The 7,747-nt window shown below is 39.4% G+C and overlaps 1 non-coding gene across 1 annotated transcript; it reads right to left on the bottom strand.

Annotated features, from left to right (window-relative positions):
- Nucleotides 1-5,811: 5,811 nt before the first annotated feature.
- Nucleotides 5,812-5,884, bottom strand: TRNAC-GCA (transfer RNA cysteine (anticodon GCA)). The gene has a single exon. It is a non-coding gene; the product is annotated as a tRNA-Cys (tRNA).
- Between the last annotated feature and the right edge of the window lie 1,863 nt (nucleotides 5,885-7,747).

Consider the following 7,747-nt stretch of genomic DNA (forward strand, 5'->3'; position numbering starts at 1 on the left):
TATAATTTTCAGTACATTCTTTCAGTAGATTATCATAACGGCTTCATGAGTAAAACATGGACAGAATTTCTAGAAGAGGTAAGTCAGGAAGCTAGAAAATTCTAGGTCTAAAGGCCAACAAGTATTGATGTATTTCTGACTTTTCTAAATTTAGCTCTGTGCCCTCAGTTAAACTATATAACTTATAATAATCTCAGTTCCTTGTCTCTAAAATTATTAATAATGCAATGTGCATGACTGTGATATGCATTCAATTAGATATGAAAAGAAACAAGCACATCACATGTTATAATTACCCCGTGTAATAAACAACTTCAAATTTCAGTTACTTACAACAAGTTTGCTTGTCATTTCTATGGGTTGGCTATAATTCTGCTCTGAACTTCCCTGGTGGCTCAGACAGTAAAGCATCTGTCTACAATGTGGGAGACCTGGGTTCCATCCCTGGGTTGGGAAGATCCACTGGAGAAGGAAATGGCAATCCACTCCAGTACTATTGCCTGGAAAATCCCATGGGCAGAGGAGCCTGGTAGGCTACAGTCCATGGGGTCACAAAGAGTCGGACACGACTGAGCGACTTCACTTTCACTTTCACTTTCCTGAGTGGACTTGGAGCTTGGCTTATATGTATGTTCACATCTGCTCGACATGTATCCTCATTCTGTGACCAACAGCTACCTGGAGTATGTTCCTCCTATGGCAGATGGCACAAGCATAAGAGGATGAGGCAAACCACATAAGCATACTTAATGACTTCTATTCACATTACATCTGCTGTCATCCCATTGGCCAAAACAAGTCACATGGCCAAGCCCATCCCTGGAGTAGGCAAAACACTCTCCCTAGTCTGGTGAGAGACACTGAAAATTACTTGGAAGAAGTTGTGCCCATATAACTCCCCTTCAGAGAAGGAATGAAGAATTGGAAACATTAACCCAGTCTACCACGAAACCATAGTTGGCAATAAAAAAATATTAGATTCATCATTGCAATTCATCCTGGAGTTGGGGGGGCGGACACTGTAGGATTTAGGATAGGGAATTTAAGGTTAGGAAAAGTGCATGAAATTTCTTTATAGGCCATGATTTTATACTCTCCCCTGCAACACTAGGTTTCCTAAGTAGCTTGGCTCTTGGCTTCTGACTCTACTGGTACTTCGCTTCTGGTCTTTACATCTTGGCTTCACACCTCCAGAACCTGTTACACCTGACCTGCATCTTCTCTCTTCTTGGCTCACAATATGGCAGGGGATGTCTGTCACAGTCACTTCTGCAGCCGCAGTACCTGCCACATAGGATGGGGTTGATAAATAATCAGAAACTCATTTAAAAGAAGAGTCACTCATGGCAAAGATGTAACCCACCCCAAATTCACTCTTCCATTACTCCTTACTAATAGTAAAATAATTTGGGTATAGAAAGAGAGCAACGAAGAACTAAATTAAAACGCCATTTTCTACCCTTCCATGTAGCCAAGGAGGGGGGCGGTCAATGAAATGCAAATGGACAGTATCAGCAAGGGCTTCCAGACTAATTTTAAAAGGAGTTCTATCCCTTTATCATTCCCCTTCTTCCTTCCTGCAACATAGACTTCATGGTTGGAGTCCTGGTGGTCCTGTTGTAAACAGACCTTAGAGATGGTCGAGTCCAAAGCTGAAAAGTCCAGGTCTCTGATGACTTTGTGAGCCCAGGACTTTCAGCCTCTGTTTTTCTTCAGTGTGAGAGAAAAATGAACTCAATTTGTTCAAGCCATTATTGGAAAGAGGAGGTTCTAAAGCTTGCAGCTGAGCACAATAATAGCATATGTTCCTGGTAGATGTTAATTGGATCTGATTTTGAAAGTAGAGATATAACTGGTTTCTCACTATAAAAGGATCAGAGGCAGAAACAGAATCAAATCAGGATAAAGTGGTTTCCTTGGCCATAACTGAACAGAAAGCCTTGGCACAAGCAAGAGTATATCGAGAGTTACTCTCACCCCCTTTTTTCTCGTTTCTCTCTGCTCTTACTTATTGTGTGCCTCCTATAGACATTTATGTACATTATCTAATTTAATTCTCAAAACAGTCCTTTCAAATACACCACATTATCTCTGCATTATTGAATACAGTATTTACAACAAAACAAAGGACAGATAAGTGATCTGCCCAAGGCCATTTAAACAGATACAAACATAACTTGTTTAACTGCTAAATCCCACTGACATTTTAAACTCTGTGCATATTTTTTAATGCATGAATATTGCTTGAAAAACAACCAAGAACATCAAAAATAAAACTGTAATGATAATCTATGCTCCTGAGCACTGTGGTATGCTCTTCTTAACATGCTCTGTCTTGAATAAGAGTGATTAGCCATCAAGGAATTTGGGTCAGTTTCTGTTCCAGATGATCAGGAATGAGGCACAGAGCCACAATACCCACTGATCATAAATAATAATAAAAATAACTATAGTTGCAGCTCTCTCTACATGAATTAACTCAATTAGTAAGTATTTCTTCAATGTTGACTAGGTATTATGGTTGTTGTCCAGTTGCTCAGTCATGTCTGACTCTTTGTGACCCCATGGACTGCAGTGCATCAGGCTTCCTTGTCCTTCACTGTCTCCCAGAGTTTGTGCAAACTCTTGTCCATTGAGTCGATGATGCCATCCAACCATCTCTGTCACCCTCTTCTCCTCCCACCTTGAATCTTTCCCAGTGTCAGGGTCTTTTCCAACAAGTTGGCTTTCTACATTAGGTGGCCTAAGTATTGGAGCTTCAGCTTCAGCATCAGTCCTTCCAAATAATAGTCAGGGTTGATTTCCTTTAGGATTAACTCGTTTGATTTCCTTGCTGTCCAAGAGAATCTCAAAAGTCTTCTCCAGCACCACAATTCAAAAGCATCAATTCTTCAGCACTCAGCCTCTTTTTTGACCAAACTCTCACATCCATATATGACTACTGGACTATGCATTAGGCACTGTTCTAAGCCCTTTGGGTATATAAATAAACAAAAGAGACAAAAAGCAGTGTCCCTGTGACTCCTATAATTTTAGAAAATGCCATTGAATCCTTAGGTGCAGAGCTATGGTAGGTACCTTCCATTTGCTCTCCTAAATTCCCCAGTCTTTCACCAATTAAGCAGTGTGGTGTCATGTAACCAGCTCTGGTCAGTGAGCTGGTGTCAGAAATAATGTCTTACTTCTGTATTGATTGAAGCAGTGAATAATTGAAGAGTGTATGTATGGTTTCCCATTTTTCCTCTTCCTCAGCAAAGCTTAAAATCACATTTGAGACCTATAACTCTGAGTGTCTAAGGCTCTATACAGAGTTGGAGCCCATGTCAACCCACATGGGATTGGATATGAAGCATGATCAAGAAAACAACTTCTTTGCTCATTAGTAAGTCACCAGGAATTTCAGGAGTCTCCATTATGCCTGTGTTACATAGCCTGTGCTGACTAACATAAAGGTGTATTTCGTACCATCTCTGTACCTACTGCTCTTAAACAGTAGTCTGTCAACATAGGTATTTAGAGATTAAGGCAATGGCACCCCACTCCAGCACTTTTGCCTGGAAAATCCCATGGACTGAGGAGCCTGATAGGCTACAGTCCATGGGGTCACAAAGAGCCGGGCATGACTGAGCGACTTCACTTTCACTTTCACTTTGAGTCAATATTACTGTCCAAAGCAAAGTTTTAAAAGGGTCTAAAGAAAGGAACAATTTCCTATGGCTTGCAACATCAAAAAAGATTTTATGGGAAGGGTGACATTTAAGCAAGGAAGAAATACAGTATTTTGATGAGAACTACAGCCATTTGCCTTCAATAGACCTAGGTTTGATTTTCAGAACAACCACCTATCTTAGAAAAGTTATTTAATCTCTCTGAGCCCCAGTTTATTTATTTTTATAACAGGGATAATGCCTACTAATTAGTATTTTGTGAGGATTAATGAGGAAAAAAACTAGCAAAGCATTCATACAGTGCTGATCACGGTAAGAAATAGGCATTAATTGGAAAGTTTTGTATGCATGCTGAGAGTGATGGTGGTGAGATGTATGTACATAAGGATGGGGTCTTACATGGCAAACAGGCATACTCATTTTAGGTGCAACTTCCAGAATTAGCTTAGTTATTACACTTAACAGGCAGAATTTTACAGTTTCAAAAACATCTTGATACATGTCATCTTATGTATTCTCTAGATCAACTCTCCGAGAGAGTTCTTTTTTTTTTCAATTTATTTACTTATTTATTTTAATATAAATTTATTTATTTTAATTGGAGGTTAATTACTTTACAATATTGTATTGGTGAGAGAGTTCTTTACGGCTGTTAAAATTTAACAGATGTGCTTACTGAGGCTCAGAAACATGCAGACAATCACCAAAACATACCAGTGGAAGTGCTGGATCTGAAACTTCTATTTTCTTATAAAACTCTTGGTGCTTTTCCTAGGCTTCTAAGTGTCATATATGAGGAACTTAGTACAAATTGCAGAGTCTTCTTTGCTAGGTACTCTTACTGTTTTCCCCGGTCAAGATTTACTCATGCAACAGTGCCTTTCCGTCTGTGCTTGTGAAGTTCTCAGTTAATCTGATCTCAGATTTCAGAAAGTCCACTTAATAAAATGGACTGCAAAAAGAAGTGAATGTCTATAAGCCTCTTCTCTTTGTCCTAGTGACTTTAACTTGCTTGTTCTCATATGTAAGACACAACCAATACTGCTGTGAGCTGGAGGTGTAGAAGATCTCTTTGATTCTCTCAATGAGAGCAATTTAAGATCCACCTGCAGTGTTACTGCAGTTCCACATCTGAATGTTGAGATGTCCTCAAGAGGTGAATGCTTCTGTAAACGAGGACCAAGTACATATGATTTTCATAAATTAGGAAAGTGTCAAAAGGGGAAAACTAAGGCAGCTGTATGACACTGAATCTGGACTTTCATGGTTTTGTAGGACTTGAGAAATTGAAGATAACTCTTTTCCATTTCTCTCCTCTTTGCCATTTCCTCCTCATGCCTTAGGAGCGTGATAATCTATGCTCCTAAGCACTGTGGTATGCTCTTCTTAACATGCTATGTCTTGAATAAGAGTGATTAAGAGTGGTGAGCTGCTTATTCAAAATGAGAAACGTCACCACCTTTAGAAGATGCTTCTCTCTGAGAGTTCCCCCCATCTCATAGGACTGGATATCTGGCTCAAAGAAGACACACAAGAACTCTAAATGAGGCATGAGGAACTTGAAAAGTGGGCTTATTGAGCCGTATTTATAGTGAAGCACTAACACAAGAGACTAAAACCAACTCTTTCTGTCCTGAAACTGCCTTATTCCTCTGGCTTTGCTGTTGAACTTGGATCAAGTGAGATACACTATTATCCTTCCAAAGTTTTTTCTTTTTTCATTTACTTAAAAGACTGTAATAAACCTTTATCTTTTCCCAACCTCATTGTCTTTAAGACACTAACAATACCAGTAATTCAGGATAAACACTTCTCCCTTCTCGGTGGCCTTTTCTCCCCCAAATTGCCTCTGCAACCAGGTATAAGTACTGATCATTCTGCCTCTCAAAGCCATTCTCCGTTTTATACATTCCCAAAGCTCTGGCCTTCACCTAGGCTTTCATCTCTTTTAATACCTGTAGATAGTTCTAGTCTTGCCTCTTTCTAATCAAGCTTCTGCCCCAAAGAATAAACTGAAAGTGAAGTCACTCAGTCCTGTTCGACTCTTTCAACCCCATGAACTATAGCCTACCAGGCTCCTCCATCCATGGAATTTTCCAGGCAAGAGTACTGGAGTGTGTTGCCATTTCCTTCTCCGGGGGATCTTCCAGACCCAGGGATTGAACCTGGGTCTTCTGCATTGCAGGCAGACACTTTACCATCTGAGCTACCTGGGAAGCCCCAAAGAATAACCAGTTTTAGTAAGAGAAGAAATTAACCTAGCATCACCAAGCTTCCCATTTGTGCAGAGATTTTACATTCTCTGCCTTATTTTATCTTCTCTAAGAAATACAGGCTGGTTTCCTTGTTTTTATCTTCATGCCCATTTTATAGAAAAAGAAACTGAGACTCAGAGATGTTAACCTTCTCCTGATCACATAGTTGGCAAATGATGAAGTTAAGCTTTAGACTCAAGTCAGGAGAGTCAGGGACCTAAGTCTTCAACCATGCTAAATTTTCTTCCCAAGGAGATGTGAGCTTAAACATGTTTTAAGACCCTACACTTTAAGTGAAGTTAGAGATAGGATATAAGTCCAGGTCTCTCCAACTTGTGACCTTTACACTATATTGTGTTTTGCTCATGACATTCCCTCAAGTAAAAATTCCTTTGGCTACATATTTCCTATTGCTGATATCAAGACTCTTCACAATTTGACTGTAACTAAACTTCCCAGCCCTTATCTCCCATCATCTTTGCCTTTTTGCTTTCTCTAGCTAACCATCTAACCATTACTATCTCTCCATTTTCTCTTGTCATTTCCCCTTTCCACATTTCAAGTTAGTAAAATCCTCTCTGTCATAGTCCAGCTTAAATGTTTATGAAAGACATGAAAATTTCCCATTAAACTCAAACCAGTCAACTCTTCTGAGGCAAAGAGGCCACTCCAAAGTCACTTAATATAAGGGATAATACATGGGAAAATATGGTGGAGAGGGAGCTGCAGGGGAAGGATAAAACAATCTTCGTTAATTACTATTAACTCTCAGGGAATGAGAAGTTTATACAAGAGAGGTCCCTGAAACTTACTCTTAGCTCTTGTTTCTGATATTTGTTCTCTGGAGCTGGGAATGGATTCTAATGGATCCATTGAATGAATTCTTCTTCTTTTTTTTTTTTTTCCTATATCTTAGTAACTAAAGTTCCATTCATTGAGCACTTAATAAATACTCAATAATTGTTTTACTCTTTAAGATATGTTGGCTGTTTTTTTTTGGGTTTTTTTTGGTTGAGAATCTAAGTATGACTCATCTGCATTATTTGACACATAGGTTTAAAATGAGTTTGAATAATCTTAGTGACAATTATGATAGGAAACAGCCTATTTCAAATCTGAACCCTACTGTTTACCATAATCTCTAACAATTTTGTGCTTCTGAGTCAATAGTTATTTCACAGTGAGGGTTGCATGTGATTTCCAGTAGGAGAAGAAGAAAAGTAAGAGAGGAGAGAGGAGGGGAGAACAAAGAGAATAAGGAAAAATACAGAGAAAAGTAGGAAAAGGCAAGAAGAAAAGAGGAGAGGAGATGGGGAGGGGGGAGGGGAAAACTATTTCAGGGTGCAAAATAAACACATTTCAGGAGAAAGAAGAGCTACATTTAATTAATTTTTACTCTACGCCAGGCAGCTTACTATGGGCTGCACATTCGCTTGGTCCTTTAATTCTGATAATGGTACAGTGAGACAAATATTTCTACCACCATTTTGCATAGGAGAAATTTAGGCTTGGAAATCTTGAGAAAGTCCTCATATGGTCCAGTTTGATGCAAGCTGGGGTGGAACTCTGGTCTGTCTCATTTTGTGTTCTTAATCCTTCGGATTCATCAGCTCTCTTTGGCCCTAGTGCTACTACTACGTCACACTCAATACAAGCTCTCCGTCTTCCCCACTGCACCACTAGAGATATTTGCAGGAAGCAACATATTTCTCCTCAGCTGTTTCTTCTCCAATTTAATGCCCCCATTTTTCCAACAGACTCTTGCAGAATTTTTGACCTATGGAGCTTTCAGGTCCCTGTCTTTCGTCAATGTCTCCATCCCTA

Source organism: Ovis canadensis, chromosome 2, assembly GCF_042477335.2.
Source record: "Ovis canadensis isolate MfBH-ARS-UI-01 breed Bighorn chromosome 2, ARS-UI_OviCan_v2, whole genome shotgun sequence".
NCBI lineage: Eukaryota > Metazoa > Chordata > Mammalia > Artiodactyla > Bovidae > Ovis > Ovis canadensis.